The following is a 21,211-nucleotide window of genomic DNA, read 5'->3' on the forward strand; positions in this document are numbered from 1 at the left end:
GGAGGAAACTTCACCAACCCTAGTATCAATCATGTGAACTGCCCTGCTATGTTAGGTCTTCAACTAATCTTTATCGGGCTCATGGCTTTGATCGGTATCTGGGCCATGGGACAAGAATCAGACTTCATTCTAGTTACAAAGTTCATTTCCTTTCTGTCTCTGTGATTTTTCATTTGTTTTTGTCAGGAACTGACAGACATGCACCAGAAACTCTCCATTAGGCCTGGCCCTAGAAGAAATAGCATCCTGGACAACAAGTGGCTTTGGCACCGCCTTCATGGTTAGTTTATCAGTGTTTTTCTTTTCTCCCCAGCTCTCTACGGAGAGCATCCAACATACAGTGAGCTGCTGTGCTCAGGCTGGTGCGCACTTTTGGCTGGCCCCTTGGGAGACCACGTGGCCCATCCACCCTCAAGGCCCCCCTGCTCTCCAGGTAGGAGCATGTGCATCTCATGGAGGAAAATCCGGACCCTATGAACTGACTTTGTTCAACTGTTTGACAGCTTTCATATGCAGTGCCACCAGTTAGAACACTGGTTCCAAACTTGGGTTCCTCCAGATGTTGTTGAACCTCATCTCCTAACACTCCCAGCCACAATAAATTGTGGCTGGGAATGATGGGAATTGTAGTTCAGCAACATTTGGAGGAACCCAAGTCGGGAACCACTGAGTCCGAAAGATGTGGTATCCCCTCCCCATTTTCCAATTTTGCAAAAGAAAAAGAAAAGAAAAACCACCTCCACCCCAATGATGACTCAAGGGGTAGCAAGTGCAGTGGGCACTCCCATCAAAATATTTCCCACTTCTCCTTTTGCTCTCCTATCCACCAACCTGGAACATGTCAGACAATACAGTCATCGTCTGTTATGGTCCTATAGCTGGAATTAACTATTTTGGAAGACCTCCATCGTTCAAAGAAGCCTCTTTCACCCCTGCTAAGTGGGCAAAGAGGCACCTTTCAATGTGGCCATTTTAATGTGGCGATTCTCTTTATTTAGCAGGGGGAGAATAATTGTACCTTTCCACACCAGCACAGTACCTCCAGTGACTGTTGCTGGTGTCTATCTTATGTTTCCGTGGTTTTGGGTTGTTTTTTTAGTGTGTACCTTTTTGGGGACAGGGATCCATCTTATTTATTTATTTATAAATAAGATGGATCCGTGCTGCAGCAACTCACGAGTAGACCCCCAACCGGGAGGCTGAAAAGCAGCCTCCTGGCTCGGGGGTCTCTCCAGCATGCCCGGCGTGCTCATGCAGGGCATGCTCGAGCTTCCGGGGGCCACGCGGCCCACAATCCCCCCAGCCCCCGCCGGCCCCGTAATGGAGCCAGCAGTCATGTGGGCAGCTGATCTGGCCACCCAAGCTGCCTCCCTGCTCGTCTGATCTCACTGATTGTGAGACCCGTCTCTAGGTCAGGAAGCGAAAATTAGCCTGGAAAGCAGACTGGAAGATTTGGCCTAATAATCCAAAATGATTGTCTTTTCTAACAGGAATAATTGGGCCCGTTTGATGAATAAGTTTGAAAATGTCACAGTCAAAAACTGAGTTCTACTCAGGTTTGGGAGCTGTGTGTGCTCCCAATTTTCGGTTGTGTAGATGCAAGGTAGGAGGAAAACCCGGGTAGCTTTTTCTCCAGCCTTGCTTCCACACAATCACTTCTGCCCACATTTTCCTCCTACCTTGCTTTCACACAACTGAAAACTGGGAGCACACACAGCTCCCAAACCTGGGTAGAACTCAGTTTTTGGGTTGTGTGAAGGACCTCAGTGTATGGCAAAATCCTCCTTCCCCCAATAACAACTTTGCCACGCCTTTGCTCCCCCCCAAACCCATTGATCTAGAGTTGCCTCTCCTTCACCCCAGTTCACCTGACAGAGCCATCATGCTTTGGATCATTGAAAGCAACTTGGCTTCCCTTAAATACTTGAAAAAGGGGCAAGTTCTGATTTTACTTACATCCACAGAAGCGTGGCTGAACAGAACGGTATTCATCTCTCTTCTCAAAAATGCTGGAACTGGAGCTACTGCTGGCATACAGTGGCACTGAGGGTGGGCAGATGGAGAGAAGAGCTCATTCTTCTCATTCCCTTCACACAAGACAGCCAGGATTGGCTGTGGCTGCACTCGCACAGTTCTCACTACAGCTTCCCCAACCACACTGCAAAGTCCTGCATTCCGCAGTTGTCATTCAGGTTCATCTAGAATAGGGGCGCACAACTCAAACGCCGCTGTAGCCTGGAACCCACCATGATCTGATGCGTGGGGACCAAGGTCAACTTTCAGCACATTATATTACATTAAAATTAATAATTAAACGAATTTCTGAAAGTGAGGGGGCAGAGGGGTGGGGCCGGGGGAAGGCAAGAGGAAGGAGGAGGAGTCCGTGGGCTCTAACACAGAAGTGGAGGACATCTGGTCAGTGGCCAAATGTACCGGGCGGCTGCTAGTCAGCAAGACAGGCCAAGGGTTCTTCATGGCTGCTGTTGTTGCTGCAGGATGTTCCTACCTGGGGGGCCAGCAAAAAAAAAAAAAGGCCCCGCAGGCCAGATACAGCTCCTGGGCCTTATGCTGTTGTGAAGGCCTGATCTAGAATGTTAGTAACTGTGTGTGCCACAAATACACGTTTTTGAGAACACCCGACTCCCAAACTTGGGTAGAACACAGTTTTTGATTGTGTGAATGACTTCAGCATGTCTCAAGATGCTTGTGTGCTTTTTTCATTAAGCCCGACACGTTTCAGCCACAAAGCTTTCCTCAAGGACGATTTTACATTGTCTCAACTGTACAGGAGAGCTCTGCTGAAAAGTGCTATTCATTAACTGCAACCCACTGTGGATTCACTGTGGCTGGAACGTGTTAGGCTTAATTTTAAAAAAGCTTACAAGCATCTTGAGACTGGAAGGGCCTTCACACGACCTATCAGGCAGGCAGGCTAGCTGGCAGGAAGGCAGGGTTCTGCCTACCTTCCCCCCAGACAATAAAACAAATGTTGCCTGGAGTGCAGACCTCAATCCCAGACAATCTGCACTGTGCCAAGCAGCAGGGATCTGTGTCATCCCGGCCTCCAGGAATCCCACAATGCACTGCGCACCGAGCAGGGTGCATTGGAGGATTTCCCCCATCAGATGGGCACTCAGATGGCTGTCTATGTGTGTGCTCGGGCTGCAAGCAGCAAACACACACTATCCCGGATGCTGGGTTAAGGGCACACTCGTGGGTTTGGCGGCGTGGCAGTGCCAGGAGGATCTGCTTGGATCCCAGTGGTTCCCACTGGCAGCAAAGCCCAGGCTTGGCTGCCCAAACTGGGGCTTGGCTGCTCATTAGAACAGCCTTTGGATCTCTTTCGGTCAGATCAAATACCTTTTAGTCTGCCGCCACATCACAGGGAGGGGACTTCTGGGTAAAAAGTATGCCGGCCACCATCATATGCTGGAAAGTGGCTGACATACTGCTCAGTGCTGCACAGGCAGTGGGACATAACATTTGCAAGAGCATTGTTAGGCAAGTGCAAATACTTTGCAAACTGAGTTGCACAACAGTCCAGCCATTTGACTGCATTTTTCCACAACTCCATTTGAGCCACTTTCGTGCTTGTGCCACGGGGGGTTGTTGCACAACTGTGCAAACGTTATGTTCCACCATGTGCATCACACTGTGCAGTATGTCAGCCAGTGTGCCATCACTGGTAAATTTCCTGAGCTTTCTCTCACACACATATACACACACACCATACATCCACATATCCTTGAAATTACCCTCCAACCTGTGAAAACTCTAGAAACAGTGGCAGAATAAGAGAAAAAATCGAGCAGGGGGCACAGAAGGAGCAAAGTACATTTATGGGTGTGTGAGTAGCATCCCACGTTTTAGGACAGAAAGCGGGGGGCAGGTGGAGGGCAAACTGCTTGTCTAGGGGAGGTACTTGCCCGCCCCCACTTGCCCCATCTGGAGCTGCCCTTGTCTAGAAAACCAGTTTGGGGGAGCAAAGGAGTGATATGGACTTTTATTCGGGGAGCAGGTATAATACTATGTACATCAATTAAATATATACATTATAGAAGAGAGGTAAATAATGTTAATAATTTATTTACTTCCTTAATAAAGCTGGATGTGCCTTGTGAGAACCAGCAAATCTGTCTACCGCTCTCTTCAGATCAAGAGAAGTTGACAACTTTTTGCAATAGGCATGACAGCCATTATCATCATTATATAAGATGTGGAGTAGTTCAGAAGCAGTAATAGGAGAGTCCTCATCCACTGATTGCTTTCCCCCCAAATTGGGCCTGTTTCTGGTGAAGTGGAGGGCAACTCTTGCTGAATTTGGAGTCTGTGCTTGCTCTCCTAAAGGAAACCCAAACAGACCTCTGAAACTGTCAATCAATAAGACTGTTCTCACAAGCAGCCTAACCCAGGCTATGGCAGCCCAGACTAGGCTGTTCATGTGCAGCGCTGGAATCCACATGGATCTTGGTGTCTGCCATCTTGTTTTCCCACAAGGCACTGCATGCAGCATCGGTCCAGTGCATACTGGGGAAACAATATGGCAGCTGCTACATACACATGGTGCCCTCCACAGTGCACTTGAGGAAAACTACATTGTGGGGAAAGTAAATGGAAATTCAAAACTACTGTGGAAGTACTGTGGGAAAATTAAATTAAATGCCCCGCAGGCAACTGGACAGAGGACCTCCACTGCCTACCACTGCCACAGGCTGTGCGAGTTGGAAAGGGGAGAATGGGGAAGAATGCGAATAATGAAATGAAAAAAGAAACCTGAGTACCAAAATTAATCAACTACGAAATGACAAATGGGGTAATGGAAGGGGGAAAATTCATTGTGCCACTCTTTTCAATGCACATTTGGGGCTTAATGAGAAAGAAGTGTGGGCAGGAGACCCCAGGGTTGCCTGTGTCCAGAACCCCATGAACACTCAACCTGCTTCTGCTGTTCTGCTCCGGCATCTGAGCCAACCCTGGGCCAGTAACCTTGCCTCTGCTCTGAGAAAGCCTCCCTGCTTTCCTAGTAAACTGCAAGCACCGCTCACAGCACAGGGAGTCTTCTGCAGACCCTTCCACGGAGCGTGTCTGCCTGGGTGGGGGCCCTGCATGGGACAGCCGGGTCCCCTTCGGTCAGGCATCTGAGCCCTGGGGCATGGCAACAGCGAGGCAGGCAGGAGATCCCCCTCCCTCGCTGCAAAGCCTTGGTGGGAAACTGCCGCCTTTTGGCGTCCTTGCCTGGCGCTGAACACAATCCACAATTTTTAATTTGCCAAGAAAGCCCTCTTTTCCATTTACAGGGACAGAAGGGGGACTTTTATGTGCAATCTGCACAGCTCTCCAGAAAGCACTTACATTTATGATGTTCATGAAATTTATAGCCAGTTGGCAATGCGACTCGCTCCTCTCCTCTCCAGCCGCCATCCTGGCAGCATGGCAGGCTATAATAAGGAAGCCACATATTCAAGTGGCATAAAAGGCCTTTCTGCAAGTTAGCCTCCTGCCCGCTCTTATAAACTCTAACAAGTCGATAACAAGCAGGCAGGATCTCTTTATACCCAGGGAGGAAGGGGGAGAGTCCTTTTCAGATATGGCCTTTTCACAAAGCCCACACCTTTCTTCTAATTAAGGTTAAATAGCTCCATGTTTTCTGGCCAATTTCATTCTTTTCCCCTCATTCCCCTCTTAACAAGGCAGCCTTTAAAAAGGCATCACTAATTGGTGTCTGGTTCGCACATACCATGCATGCTTTGATAGTCAGTGAGACTGCCTTCCCCCATCGATCAAACTTCCCCCTGAAAGGCTGCTAATAGTCGCCATGTGTTCTTGCCACAGGACAAGGGAGAGTGCGGGGGCCTCCTGGCCCTTTTCACTCCCCGCTCCTTCCCACGTGTGCCTCCCAGCTGCAAAGGGCCCTGATCCGGGGGCTATCACGGCCCTCCCCCACCTCTCCGCAGGCCCAGGGGCTCTGGGAATGGTCGGCGAGCCAATCTGTACACACTCACACACAGAGCCCAGCACAAGCCTACAACGACGTGTGTGGTAATTTGGAAATGAATGGGAAGTGGTTATAAATGTTAAAGGCTGCGGAGAAGTGTGGGAGGGCGAGAGCTTGTCCCGGTTGATGAATGTGGATGGAGACGAGCGTTGGTTCACCCATTATTTGGGATCCGTCTGCAGAAAATGAAGCATTTGGGGTAAGGGGGCAGCTACGACTGAAAGGAGAAAAGCACACACACACACACACAGCACAGAAAATATAAAGATGCTGCATATAGAGCCTATTCTATTCTCTCCTCCATGGCTGGCATTTTAATTCAAATCCATTCAAATCAATGGGAATGTTGCCATTGACTTTAAAAGGTATTGTTTATATCTACATTTGCTGGAGTCTCTTCAGCTTTCCCATCCCATAACTTCCTGCTAGGGCAGTGGCCTCTCTGGGTCTGGAGGATGTGGCTCTTCTCATAACATTTTTTTTTAAACCATCTGTTTGGGGGGCCTGCTTCTGTCCTTGACCCAAAGTTTAATATGATAAAATTGGCAGGTGAAGTTCTTCAGATCATGGAAATATCACAAAGGGGAGCTGTGTTAGTCAGCTACATTTAAAAAAAAATTAAAAGAAAGAATTTTGTGGCACAATGAAGTCTAACAGATTTATTGTGGCATAAGCATTCAGGAACTAGAGCCCATTTCATCAGATGTGCAAAGGGTTATCTTTGGCAGATATATATCTATATAGAGGCTATAGAGCAAAAAGGCCCCCAAATGGCATGGAGGCAATTATCTATCTATCTATCTATTTATTTATTTATTTATTTATTTATATTTTACATTTCATATCCCGCTCTTCCTCCATGGAGCCCAGAACGGTGTGCTACATACTTACGTTTCTCCTCACAACGACCCTGTGAAGTAGGTTAGGCTGAGAGAGAAGTGACTGGCCCAGAGTCACCCAGCAAGGATCATGGCTGAATGGGGATTTGAACTCGGGTCTCCCCAGTCCTAGTCCAGCACTCTAACCACCACACCACGCTGGCTCTTAATTAATTTCTTTATTACGGCCAGAGGCATGGAGGTATACATCTGGGATTCCCCATCTTGGCTCTCCAAATATGGGACTCCCAACTCACATAATCCTCAGTCACAAAGGCCTTTGGCCATGCCCAGATGCCATGGAGGCCTTAGTGGTTGGGGACCCCTGAAAATACATCATCACCTTCTCACTGCTACAGATACAGTACAACTGCTGTTAAAGTGACAGCTACAAGGGAGCATTCAAAAGTCATCTACCCTGCCTTCATCACGTCTCTCATTCAGGACGTTCTCACATGCTCAGTTCATGTGTGTTCTCCTAATCAGATTTGATCCTTTGAAGGGACCCTACAACTCCTCTTGAATGATAATAGTGTGATAGATACATACTAGATGGAGGGACAGTCTCTGGTGGCATGTTGCAGGGGGCAATATTGACCCACGGCATTTTGGCACCTGAGATGGAGCACCAGATGGTTATGCACAGCAGCAAGCCACCAGGGATAGGGCCATAGCTCAGTGGAAGAGCATCTGCTTTGCATGCAAAGGACCCACAAGTAGAACTGCAAAAGTCCTGTATGAAAAATTCCTGTCTGCCTGCTGCCAGTCAGAGTAGAGACAACTGTCTCTACTCTGACTGGCAGCAGCCAGACAGGAATTTAACAATGCCCCATCATGACCAGAGCTACAAAACAACTGCTTTCCCAGAAATGCATTGGGGACTGAGTCGTTAAAGACCTTCTCCCAAGCTCGTCAGTGCTCTGGTGTGGGTTTTCAACCTTTCAGGGGAGATGTGTGCCTCCTACTAATAGGGAACTCTGCTCTTCTTGCTGAGCATTTCTGTATTCAAATTGGACTTTGACCCCCTTTTAAAGTGACTCCTCAAGCAGAGGCAAGGACAGGCCACCCCTCAACTGTGCCTGCCCATTGTGGTATAGGGCAGCCTCCCTGGTTTGACTGGTGTCAGAGGCTCATTTAGGCACGGGCCATGGGGCAGGGGTCCATGGCCTCCTGCTGGGGCCCAAAATGCTCTGGGAGCCCCAACGCCCTTCTGCTGCGGCTGCCCGGCCCACGTTGTGCACTGCTGTTATTTCCCCCACTCCACCACCGAGGGATGTGGTGAGTGGAGCAGAGCGGACTACCACCCCAAGCGGCGGTGGCAGGTGCAGGCGGACCTCCTTGGCCGGAGCAGACTGGCATCCTCAGCCTGTACGCATGCACAGTTGGAGCATGGAGTGTCGCATCCCGTGACGGAATGTGACACTCCATACGCCAACTGCGCATGCGCACAGGCCTCGGAGACCCGCCTGTGCCTGCCGCCACCAGGGGGGGTGGCCCAATCCGCTCTGCTCACACATACCCCCAAGCTGTGAAGAGGAGGTAATAGCGGCAGGGGGCTGCAGCAGGGGCCAGGCAGGTATTAAAAGGGGGGGCTCGCGGCAGGGGGGCCTTGTGGCAGGGGGGGCCTCGGAAGCCCTTCAACCTCAGGTCTGGGCACCAAAAATACCTAGGTGTGCCTCTGCCTTGTGCTCTTGCATCTGACTGCCAGGGACCTAGGTAAAGCTCTCTGTAGTCTTACAGCCGCTGAAACGCAACACGGCCACTTTCTTGGGAAACTTGCCAAGGAGAGATTCGAAGGCCACACTTTGGTGGCTCGAGAAACAATGGATAAACAGCACACCTGCTTGGGGGAAAGTTCATTTAAATGGCACTCCTGGTGTTGTGCTCAGCAGTTAACAGGTGTGAATTGGTAGCTGCTAGCACGCCTTTTTTTCCCAGCAGCTCAGCCTTTTGTTTAGTTCCTGCTGCTTCCTGTGCTTGTTCCTGGCTGCTAGACAAGTCAATCTTCCCTTAGTGGGAAAAAGTTTTTTAAAAAATCCTTTGAGCCTCGAGTTTCTACTCTAGCATGTCTTGTGCCTTTATCAAAAGCAAAGCAAGGACATCTGTCATTCCTAAAAGGACCCTCGTACATCTTCTTAGATGCCTGTGATAAGAGGCAAATGGGTGTGTTTCCCTAGCTGCGGTGAGTTGTCTTAACTCTGGCTGAATTTATGAAGAGTTCCAAGCAGTAGAACCAGCCACTGCTGGATATTGGACTAAAGTTCTGTAGCCCTTGGCAGGACGGAAGGTTCCAGAAGCCACTTCTAGCCCACGGCTCAGTATTTCAAGCGTGCAAGGACAAGCAGTATAAAAAGTGCACGCCATCTTTAATAAAGAAAGGTAGTTCAAAACAGCTTTGTTAATTTGTTTTTTTTTTTTAAGAGAGAGAGAGAGTATGGCCCTAACAATTAATTTGAGCAGCAAAGGTGTTTTTATTTATTCCGTTTAAGTTTGGAGTTCTTCCTTTGCATCTTATAATGAGGCACTCAAGGTGGTTTACACAGTGGAGCGAAAAACAAAAATTAATATCATACATTTTAAAAACAGTAGAACAGTTTTTTAAAAAAAAAACACAAGAGGCAACAGCAGGAAATCATAAAACTACAAAACAGCTTCTGGAGGGAGTAAAAGTCACAAATCACATAGAAATCAGGCCAAAGGCCTGCTGAAATGAAAAAGTCTTCAAAAGAAATAGGAATATTACAGAGAAGGGGATTTTGAACTGATCTGTGCTTTTTCCTTTTGTTCTTTTCCCCAATAGTCTGCTTACTGTGACCAATTCTTTTATGTGCTGAAGTTCACATAAGATTTTTTTTCCCCCTCTGTGATTTGGGGTGTGTGCTGACCTTGTTTTGGGAACAGGTGCATATGAAGCTGCCATACTGAGTCAGATCCTTGATCCATCTAGTTCACTATTGCCTGCATTGTCTGGCAGCGTCTCTCCAGGGATACAGGAAAGGTTTTTCCAAACTTTCTAGGGGAGATGCCAGGGCTTAAATTTGGGGCCCCCTGCTTCTGCTGCTGCTGCTGCTGCTACTACTACTACAACGACGCCCATCGACCAAAGTTCTCAAAGCGGTATACAGAGAAAAACAGATAGCACATCAATAAGATGGTCCCCTCTCCCCAAAGGGCTCACAATGTAAAAAGAAACATAAGGCAGACACCAGCAACAGCCACTGGAGGGATGCTGTGCTAGGGACGGAGAGGGCCAGTTGCTCTCCCCCGCTAAATATAAAAGAACAACCACTTTAAGAGGTGTTTCTTTGCTCAGTTAGTAGGGGTTCTGCTAGCAAAACAGGTGCTCTGCCCTTGAGCTAGGGTAGCCCCCTGAACTAGCCCCAGATCTCACACTGGCAAGACATGGCTGGGGCTCCAAAAACCCCAGGGCCAGCTAGGGGCTACCTAGCTTAAGCAATACAGCTCTCCCAGTCCTCAGGTTGGGGCCACATCCTCTGGCCACCTGCGGTCCACGAGACTGGCTCGTCTCTCTGCCTCCTGCCTGTCCAGGGCCATCGCCATGCTGCAACATGTCGCGCATCGCCCACCTTGTCAGGTATATTGCGCTGCCTTCTCTTCCTTCCCTTCACACGGAAGGCAGCCTCTTGCAACGCCTCATGATTGACTTGAAAGATAAAAAGGCCGAACAACGGAAGGGTGCAAGGGGAGGCTGCACACGCTCACTCCTGACAGGCAGTGAGTGCCCCTCACTGCGCATTAGCTTGCCAAGAGGCTCCGACATGACACGTCTCCTTCTCTGTTAGCACACAGATCTCTCCCTCCCTCCTCCTCCCTCCCTCTTGCTACCCCGCGGTGACAGGCAGCACAGCAACTCTGATTCACGGAGGGAAAGAAGGGGCTCCCGTTCTGTCCTCCGGAATGATGCCATTCTGGATCGAAAAACTGGCTCTTGCCTCTAAAGCAGGGCTTCTCAATGTTGGGTCCCCAGATGTGATTGGACTTCAGTTCCCAGCATCCCCAGCCAAGGGCCACTGGGCCTGGGGATTAGGGGAGTTGAAGTCCAATCACATCTGGGGGACCCAACGTTGAGAAGCCCTGCTCTAAAGCAGGGATAGGCAATGTGTGGCTCACCAGCTGCTCCTGAACTACAACTCCCATCACCCCCCAGCTGTCATAAAGTGTAGCCGGGGCAGATGGGAGTTGTAGTTTGGGAACATCTGGAGAGCCGCACGTTGCTCATCCCTGCTCTAAAGCCTTAAACAGCCTAGGGCAGTGGTTCCCAAGCTGGGTTCCTCCAGCTATTGCTGGACTACAACTCCCAGCATCCCTGGCCACAATAAATTATAGCTGCCTGCAACATCTGGAAGATGTTGTAGCTGCCAACATCTGGAGGAACTCAGGTTGGGAAGCTCTGGCCTAGGACAAGGGTAGGCAACCTTGGGTCTCCAGCTGTTGCTGAACCACAGCTCCCATAATCCCCAGCTTTAATAAATTATGGCTGGGGCTGATGGGAATGGTAGTTCAGGAACATCTGGAGAGCCTCACGTTGCTCATCCCTGCTCTAAAGCCTGAAACAGCTGAGGACAAGGATAGGCAACCTTGGGTCTCCTGTTGCTGAATTACGACTCCCATTATAAATTGCAGCTGAGGATGATGGGAGTTGTAGTCTGGCGACAGCTGGAGCGCCAAGGTTGCCCACCCCTGGCTTAGGATCCAGGTGCTGGAAGGATTGCCTGCTCCCATATATGCCTCCCTTTCTGCTGTGGTTGTTAACTGAAGCCCTGCTTTGAGTGCCTATTCCATTTGACATTGTGAAGGTATCTGTTGGAAGCAGGGTCTTCGTGGTGGTGGTGGTGGGGGGGGATTCTCTGGAATGCCTTCTCTGGAGGCTAGGCACGCTTCCACCTTGCATGCCTTTAGGCAGCAAGTAGAGACATGGCTTTTAAAGAAAGCTTTGGAGGCCACCTGGAGATGAAACGCTGACTTTTGAGATTCACTGTGCAGATGGTGCCGTAAACTGCAGTGGCGCTGGTGTTCAGCGGGGGGGCGGGGGGCGCTGTGAGTGAATGCCTGTAATATGGTAATAAGTTCTGCCCCTGCATCTGCCGTACCGCTGTAGCCACTGCTGTTCTGCTGGCCGAGCTTAAGGGGCACCGGCCATTTCAGGATGAAGCCTGATCCAAACACCTCCGGTTTTTATCAGGCCGCAGCCTGTAGCTCGTCCCACAGTGGTGGGGTCGACGGCTGTGTTAAAGATATATTCTGCGGTCCCCACCACCCTTCCTGCCCCAGTGAGCACCGGCCACCCCTGGTAAAATTTACTGTATGGCTGATCTTGTATTGGTTTTATTGTGATCCTCCTGGGGTCCTTTTGGGAGAAATGGGGGAGCAGAAACTTTTAAAAAGAAAGATAAATGAGGAACAAAAGCTAAGTGGCACCTCTGCCCATCAGTCCCCAGGGCAGCTCTCTGCACATCTCAGGTGTGTGTGTGTGTGTATTTTTATTTATTTAGGAACATAGGAAGCTGCCATATACTGAGTCAGACCTCTGGTCTATCTAGCTCAGTATTGTCTACACAGACTGGCAGCAGCTTCTCAAGGTTGAAGGCAGGAATCTCTCTCAGCCCTATCTTGGAGAAGCCAGGAAGAAAACTTGGAATCTTCTGCTCTTCCCAGAGCGGCTCCATCCCCTGAGGGGAATATCTTCCAGTGCTCACACATCGTCTCCCATTCAGAGGCAACCAGGGCAGACCCTGCTTAGCTATGGGGACAAGTCATGCTTGCTACCACAAGACCAGCTCTCCTCTCAAATAATATTTACTTATTATTTATTGGTATGACCTGCGCCTTTCTGCCCAAAAGGTGCACTAAAGTGACTTGCATTCCGAGCCATTAGAAGCAGTGCAATCGATACACCGAGCGACATCACAAAAACACAGCCAAGCAAAAACGAAGCGTTCTGGAGGGAGGCCAAAGGTCTAAAATGCTCCCTTCAACAATAGAGTCTCCCTTCAACAGAGAGCCGATGCATGTCTAGCTTGCACTGACCATAGGCCCTGTACAGAAGGACCCCTTGGTTCCTGGAGGTCAGAGGTGAGGCCGGTAGGTGCATGCCCCATTCCTCATCTCTGTGCATGGGTAGAACCACAGTTGCCATCTGTACAGGAGCTACATGTGTACAAGCATTCAGATGCAGAGCCTGTACTTATGTGCAGCCTAACCTAGGCGCATGAGAACCACTGGGATCAGGACCGATCCCCCGGAATGTAGGGTAGCCCCCAGATTTGGGGTGCTCCATCCAGCTGCTAAATTCCACCCGGATTTGGACGGATTTCAAATGCGCTGTCCGGGTTGCCCAGATTTTACTTTGGATCCGATCACATGGGAGGGCAGAGAAGGCGGGGAAAGTATACAAATCGGTCAAATAAATAAACAAATAAAATGCAAAAAAAGTTGACGCATCATTTGCATTATATGCAAATTAGGCCACCCGGATTTGGGAAGCTTGAATGTGGCAACCCTACTCTTGGGGGAATCCACCAATGTTTTGTATGTGTTGCACAGTGCATTGTGGGATTCCCTGAGCCGGGGACATGTCTCGGCCTCCAGAGCTGTGCACTGGGCCACACAGTGCTGCTCGTACGGGAGCACAATCCACTCTCCCAAAACAAGAACTCGCTCATCTGAGGGGAAGGCGAGTAAAAGAAGCCTTTCCTTCACACACACCACCCATCCCACATGCCTCCCCAGTCGTGTGAATGACCTCACAGGGTCAACCTAAAAATGCAAGCCAATGGATGTCCACCATGTGTTTGTGCTTTCTGCATGTATGTGGGATGTGGTTGGGGGTCTCTTCTTTAAACAAAACAGAACACAAGGGAGACAAGCCTAACCCCCACCTTCTATCAATCATAGAATGTTACCAGTCATCGATTAATTGAAAGGAACCTTGACAGTCTTCTCATCCAGGGGTTCCCAACCTGTGGACCTCCAGATGTTGCTGAACTACAACTCACATAATCCCTAGTGACCACAAATTGTAGCTGGGGGTGATGGGAGTTGTAGTTCAGCAACATCAAGAGGACCACAAATTGGGAGAACCCCTGTTCTAGTTCAACCCACTGGTCACTGCAAGAAAGTGTACCTTGCTGCACTGCATGGCTTTAAGCATTTAGGCAGATGCCATATACTGAGTCAGACCCTTGGTCCATCTAGCTCAGGATTGTCTGCACAGGATTGTCTGGCAGCAGCTTCTCCAAGGCTGCAGGCAGGAGTCTCTCCCAACCTTATCTTGGAGATGCCAGGGAAGGAACTTGGAACTTGCAGCTGACTCCAATCCCAGAAGTGGTCAGGGCAGGCAGGAAATCACTTAAATCGCCTGAGTGTGGTGAGGTAAGGTGGAGAAGGGATAGGTTTTTCTCCCCTGGGAGGCCCCAGGTTCACTCCCTGGCACCTCCAAGTAGGGCTGAGAAAGACCCTCCTAAAACCTTGGAGAAGCTGCTGCCAGTCAGTGCGGACAAGACTGAGCTGGATGGACCAATGGCTTGACTCAGTAGAAGGCAGCTTCCTGTGTTCTTATGAAACGGCTTCAGTGTTGAGGCACTGTGCGTTGGCCTGCCCTGCCCCGCCCGTTTGTGTGTGTGTGTGTGTGTGTGTGTGTGTGTGCGCACACCAACCAGATTAGCCAAAGATGAACGATCCCATTGCTTTCCTTCCTCCACATCCCCCATTATGGATGGGTTTTGGCATTGTTTGCCTGCCATTTCCTGCTGGTTCCTCCCCAGCAGAGGAGACAGAGGTTCTTTCTTGCCTCAGCCTCGGAGCCCCTGAGCTCTGGAGTTTGTTCCAGGACTCGTGCACCCCGGCTGCTTCTCTCTGTGTGCGGTCTCCGGGACTCCATGCCACTCATAAATAAATAAGGGGAAGAAAAGTTCTTAATCTTCATTCGAAAGCTCCTGGTATCACAATGCTGCCGCACAAAAGCCATCTTATTAGCCCCAAGTGCAAAATGGTGCCTTTTCTTGCAGAAGCTCATTAATTGCAGGTCACCATTCAACAAGAAAGATGAGGCACTTGAGTTCTTCAGGCCCTCATTAGCCACAGAGCTGAACAGTATGTGTGAAATTAACAGTCACCTGAGTACCTCTATAATTTCATAATTATTAGGCCTAATGGGTTAGACTCTGCCAAATGGCTTTAACTCTTGCTTGGCCGGTTTGGGAAGTTGCATCCGCCTTCAAGGCTAGCTTATCCCCACAGTTTTCTCCACTGAACAGGTTTTTTGTTCTTGTTGGGGTTTTTTTTTGTTTTGTTGTTTTTTTTTCAAGAAAACTCCACAATCAAGCAATCTTTCCACCAGTATCATATACTGTTTGCATTTTTAACATATGTTGAGTTTTTAATTATTCATACACCGAGTGCCAAAGAAACAGATACCCTCGGATCCTGGGGAGTGTGGGTGAAAGAGGCTCTTTCTGCGGAGGGAATTTAATTGGCTTGAAAATGTGTTTGCACTCTGTATGTGTGTGTATGTGTGTGTTTATATTTGTGTGTGTGTGTATGTGTGTGTGCAAGTTGTGCCTTTGGTTTCTCTTCTCCTGGCTGATTACATTACACGACTCCCTCTATGTCCTACATTTCTCTTCATCTTGCGACTCAAACAATAAACTAATCAGTGTGATTCCAGCTCTTCACCTACAGCTTGTTGGATGTTTTCTACTTCATAGGACTAGTATAGTGGGTGTTGCCATCATGGGTGCCCAGATGTTGTCTGACTACAGCTACCAACATCCCCATCCTCAGCCCCAGGTCATCGTCACTAGAAATGTAAAGGCCAGGGGGTGGGGGGGACCAGGACCAAGTGGGAGGCTATGGCGGGGTGGGGCTGGGGAGAAAAACAGGAGTTGTTGTTTTCCCCCTAGAACTCTTCACAACTCTTGGAGAGGAGAGGCTGGTCTTGTGGTAGCAAGCATGACTTGTCCCCTTAGCTAAGCAGGGTCCGCACTGGTTGCATATGAATAGGAGACTTGATGTGTGAGCACTGTAAAATATTAGAGAGGAGAGGCTGGTCTTGTGGTAGCAAGCATGACTTGTCCCCTTAGCTAAGCAGGGTCTGCCCTGGTTGCATACAAAAGGGAGACTAGATGTATGAGCACTGTAAGATATTCCCCTCAGGGGATGAAGCCGCTCTGGGAAGAGCAGAAGGTTTCAGGTTCCCTCCCTGGCTTCTCCAAGATAGAACTGAGAGAGATTCCTGCCTGAAACCTTGGAGAAGCCACTGCCAGTCTGTGTAGACAATACTGAGCTAGATAGACCAATGGTCTGACTCAGTATATGGCAGCTTCCTGTGTTCCTAACTCTAATCATGACTGGGGATAATGGGAGTTGTAGTTGGGGACACAACATGGTTGGGTGGGAGACTATGCGTGGGCACTGTGGAATATGCCCCAGTGCAAAAGCATATGCATGACTGCATGCAGAAGGGGCCAAGTTCAGTCCCTGCAATCTCAAGGTATGGCTGGAAGAGCCTGCAACCTTGGAGAGTCACTGCCAGTCAGTGTAGACAATACTGAGCTAGATGGGCCAAGGGTCTGACTCAGTAGGAGGCAGCTTCCTATGTTCCAGCGAAATGGTAGCACATCCTTTGCGCCACACTTCCACAAACAACAGCTCAAATGCCACAATGCTCTCCCGTCAGGGTAGCCATCAGACTCTGGACATTTCGTGATGCCTTTGACTTGAATATGAAGCTGCATGGGTGTCGTGTCGATTGGGCAAGAGGGGACAAATGTCCCCAGGCCCGGAGGGTCAGAGGGCCCACAAGGCTCCGTGTGTGCCCTGCCACCACTGCCCATTCCGTGTCGGGTGCTGCTGGGGCGTGTGGCACTTTGTGCCCACATGATGGGGAAAAGTGTTCTGCGGCTTCCTTTCTCCTCCCCCCACCCACACTTCCTCCTCCCAGCAGACCACCCTTCGCCGCTGCCTCACCCCCTGGCCAACTCCAACTGGCCCGGTTCATGGTGGTCTGGTTCATGGTCAAACTGGTCTGGCACACCTCTACTAAATATTGGACCATTGGTGGGAACAGACCTTTCATGAGGCAAGGTGAGGCAGTTGCCTCAAGCGGCAGATTGTTGGGGTACCAGCAGGACAGTAAGATTCTCCCCCATTGTCTTGCTTACCTCTGTAGAACATCTCCTGTACTTTACTGCCCTTGCATCCTTTCCTTCCTTCCCCTTTTCATTACTAGTCTGGCAGTGGTGTGCAAAGGAGGTAGGAGTGTGTCCACCGAGCCAGACAGTGGCAGTAACAAATATCACTGCTGCAAAAGGGGCTGCAGAGCTGGGAGAAGTGCATGTTTATGTGTTTGCAAGTGCACCTTCTACCTCATCTTCTTTGGGTAGCAAAAAAAAAAAAAATAGATGCATGGGGAGAAGAAGCATTTGATGCCCTGCCTTGGACATGCTGCAGCTTTGGACCACCACTCAGCACTGGCTAAAAGCATATGCTAAAGCAGCCAGGAAATGCAGCAATCATAAAGACCTCTGGCTAACAGAAGTTGGATGGGTGGTACATAGATTGTAACCCAGACGTTCTTTGATTCAGTGAGATGGCTGTGCTAGTGTTCAGTCCTTGGTTGGTTGGCTTTTAATATGACTGAGAATCTCTCTCTCTCTCTGCCTCTCTCCAGGGTGGGGTAAATCAATAAGGGAGGACATGATGGAGGTTTATAAAATTAGGCATAGGATAGAAATGGATAGAGAAGTTTTTCTCTCTCTCATACAATGGGGCCATAGCAAGGTACCACTGAGGCCCTAGCTCAGTGGTAGAGTACTGATGAAGGGAAATTCCCTTTCACCCAGTTGTGTCACCTACATAAACGCTAAATATCACGTGTTTATTTCTGCACCCTGCCATTACAAGGGCCCCTTTTCTTGGAAACAATACTCTGCCCCGTCTGAGTAGAGATAAACACCTGTTGACCATAGCTTGCCCTGCCTGTCTAGGCATAAGCACAGGTAAAGCTGATGCTTTATTGGTGCATTATTGCTGGTTTCTGCCTTGTAATTGGTTCACCTTGTCTACCAATGGCTAAGCTTTATTATGCTTGTGCTAGTATGATTGGTGTATATCCTGAAACTTTGGCTTCTGAGAGGCTCTCTACTCAGTTCTGTAAACAGTATAAAAGACTCTTGCCAAAAGTCTGAGTGTATGCTCTTGGAAGAGAGACACCTGGTATGTTGTGATCAATAAAAGCTTGAACCTGAAGGATGGTGATGGCCTCTGCTCATTAAACAAACCCAAAATTCCCAGAATTTCTCCATCAGTATCTGCTTTGCATGCAGAAGGTCCCAAGTTCACTCTCTGTCAGCCTCTTCAGGTTGCGCTGGGAAAGACCTGCCTGAAACCTTGGCGAACTGCTGCCAGTCAGAGTAGACAATATTAAAATAGACAATGGTGTCTCTCAGGTTCCCTGCTAACTGAGCGAAGAGGTACCTTTTTAAAGTGGAGATTCTCTTTATTTAGCAGGGGGAGAGCAACTGGCCCTATCCATCCCCAGCATGGCATCCCTCCAGTGGCTGTTGCTGGTGTCTAGCTTATGTTTCTTTTTTTTAAGATTGTGAGCCCTTTGGGGACAAGGAGCCATTTTATTTATTTATATCTATATAAACTGCTTTGGGAACTTTTGTTGAAAAGCAGTATATAAATATTCATCGTATCCATATTCAATATAATGCAGCTTTCTATGTTCCCATGTTCCTAATAGTAGAACTGAAAGTTACCCAATGAAACTGAAGGACAGTCGCATTGGTGGCTCAAGACTTTTGTGCACCTGATGAAGGGGCCAAATGCCACCCCCCATGAGTGCACCCTCCTTCCCCTCTTTTCCATTTTTAAAAGTGAGGGGGCAGGAAAGCATCTTGCCATCTCACTGACGCCAGTAATCTGCTGCCTGAGGCAACTGCCTCACCTTGCCTCATGGAAGGGCCACCCTCTAGGCAGCAGAATCAAGCAAAGGAATGTGATTTTGTACAGTGCATCACTAATTTATGGAGACCCCTGACACAAGGCAGGACAATGATTACCTCTAGCCAAGACAGCTTTTAAAGGGTATTAGAAAACTCTATGGCAGAGAGGCCTTTCAGCAGCTATCAGCTTTGATCATTCAATGGAGCCTCCATGTTCAAGAGCACTGTAGCACTAAATATCAAATCTAGAAGTTGCAGTAGCAGGGGAGGGCAGTGGCCCCTGAGGCCTTCTTGTGGGCTTCCTGTGGGTATCCATCTGTTGGGGAAAAGATACTGGGCTAAACGGACCTTTGGTTTGGTCCAGCAGGGCTCTTCTTAGAGACCATTTGGGAGACATGATTGAGACCAGCTAGGAGGAAGAGGCTATAGTGTGCAGTTCCATCGCCATTTGGGATGGAGACATGTGTCAAATGATGCTAATGCCTCCCTGGCTTTCTTTTTTCAGTTCACTGCACGGGAGAGATCAAGGCGGGCAGGAAGAAGGCTCTCTCCCCACTTAGGTGCCTGCAAAGCAGCGCCTTCAATGATATTTCACCTTACCTCTCCTTGCCACATCTGTCAACTTCTGCTAATTAACTGAGTTTGCTATCACCTTCCATGCTGATATGAAGGGGAGGGGGGGAAAGTCGGGAGGGGGAAAAGGAGGTGAAGGGATTCTACAATTATAAATGATGTCTGGCAGGCTCCGGTACCATATAATGCATTATAAGCACTTAAAAAGCTAACCCATTCTGTCTTCTTTCTTTGGCATAAATAATGGCCTTTTTATGAATAAATCATGCAGCCAAGGTCTCTGAAAATAGCAGGAACCTGAAGTATAATGTCTCCAACCGCTTTTTCTGCTAGGACAGCAGAGAACTCAAGCAATCCACTTCATCACGGCTGATCTACTCGGGCAAGTTCAACTTGCTGTAATAAAATAGGGAGATAAAGTTTGAGAGGGCGGAGGGTGGGGGGGGGGCATTCTCCATTGCCAAAGCATTGATTGCGCCGAAGCTCCAAATGAAACATAATGGACTCTTAGGAGATAAGCATTTTCCTCTGCCCCATGAATAAAGCACAGTCTCATAACTCACTGCAAGACAAGGCTGCCAGAAGCTACTTGCAAGCGCGGCTGCTTCATCCTTGACTCACTCTGCTGGACAAAAGCTCTCCAGTCCACTGGTGTCTTGTGCATCTTTTGAATCAGGGACAGGAGAGCAGCTCTGTCTCAGATGCCTTAATGAGGCATGTTCTCGCCACCTAACCTTACCCTCACTGGCTCTTTGTTTATTTACCAAGTCTACATGTATCTCCTTCCTTATCAAAGTGCAGAGTAGTGTAGACAGTCTCTGAGTGTTCTCCCATCCAGGAGCATCCGAGTTTTCTCCCACTTGAGTGGTCTCCTATCCAGGAGCATCCGAGTATTTCTCCCACCTGAGTGGTCTCCCCTCCAGGAGCATCCGAGTGATCTCCCACCTGAGTGGTCTCCCCTCCAGGAGCATCCGAGTGATCTCCCACCTGAGTGGTCTCCCCTCCAGGAGCATCCGAGTATTTCTCCCACCTGAGTGGTCTCCCATCCAGGAGCATCCGAGTGATCTCCCACCTGAGTGTTCTCCCATCCAGGAGCATCCGAGTGATCTCCCACCTGAGTGGTCTCCCCTCCAGGAGCATCCGAGTGATCTCCCATCTGAGTGGTCTCCCATCTGAGTGGTCTCCCATCCAGGAGCATCCGAGTGGTCTCCCACCTGAGTGGTCTCCATCCACGAACATCCGAGTATTTGTCTCACCTGAGTGGTCTCTCATCCAGGAGCATCCAAGTGATCTCCCACCTGAGTGTTCTCCCCTCCAGGAGCATCCGAGTGGTCTCCCACCTGAGTGGGCTCCCATTCAGGAGCATCCGAGTGGTCTCCCATCTGACTGGTCTCCCATCCAGGGAAAAGGACAACCAAAATGATCAGGTTGGAGTGAATAAATTATCAAAATGATCAGGGGGTTGGAGTCTCAGGCGGATGAGAACGGACTATAAAGTCTGGGCCTTTTTAGTTTAGATAGAAGGCAGATGAGGGGTGGGTGTCATGATAGAGGTGTGTAAAATTTTGCGCAGTGTGGATCGAGTGGATAGAGAGACATTCTTCTCCCTCTCTGATAATATTAGAGACCAGGATCATCTGTTGGGACTAAATACTGAGAGATTCATGACAGGCAAAAGAAAGTTATTCTCTAAACAACATGTAGTTGAACTATGGGATTCACTGTTGCCAGATGTGGTGATGGCCAGCATTGCAGATGATTTTAAAAGGGTATTAGACAAATTCATGGAGGGTAGG

The 21,211-nt window shown here is 49.1% G+C and overlaps 1 long non-coding RNA gene across 1 annotated transcript; it reads right to left on the bottom strand.

Annotated features, from left to right (window-relative positions):
- Positions 1-3,988: 3,988 nt before the first annotated feature.
- LOC128332416 (uncharacterized) lies at positions 3,989-5,586 on the bottom strand. Its single transcript, XR_008310648.1, has 2 exons — positions 5,353-5,586; positions 3,989-4,341 (listed from the first exon to the last, which is right to left on the bottom strand). It is a non-coding gene; the product is annotated as an uncharacterized LOC128332416 (long non-coding RNA).
- Positions 5,587-21,211: the final 15,625 nt, after the last annotated feature.

The sequence above is a fragment of the Hemicordylus capensis genome, chromosome 7 (assembly GCF_027244095.1).
Source record: "Hemicordylus capensis ecotype Gifberg chromosome 7, rHemCap1.1.pri, whole genome shotgun sequence".
Taxonomy (NCBI): Eukaryota; Metazoa; Chordata; class Lepidosauria; order Squamata; family Cordylidae; genus Hemicordylus; species Hemicordylus capensis.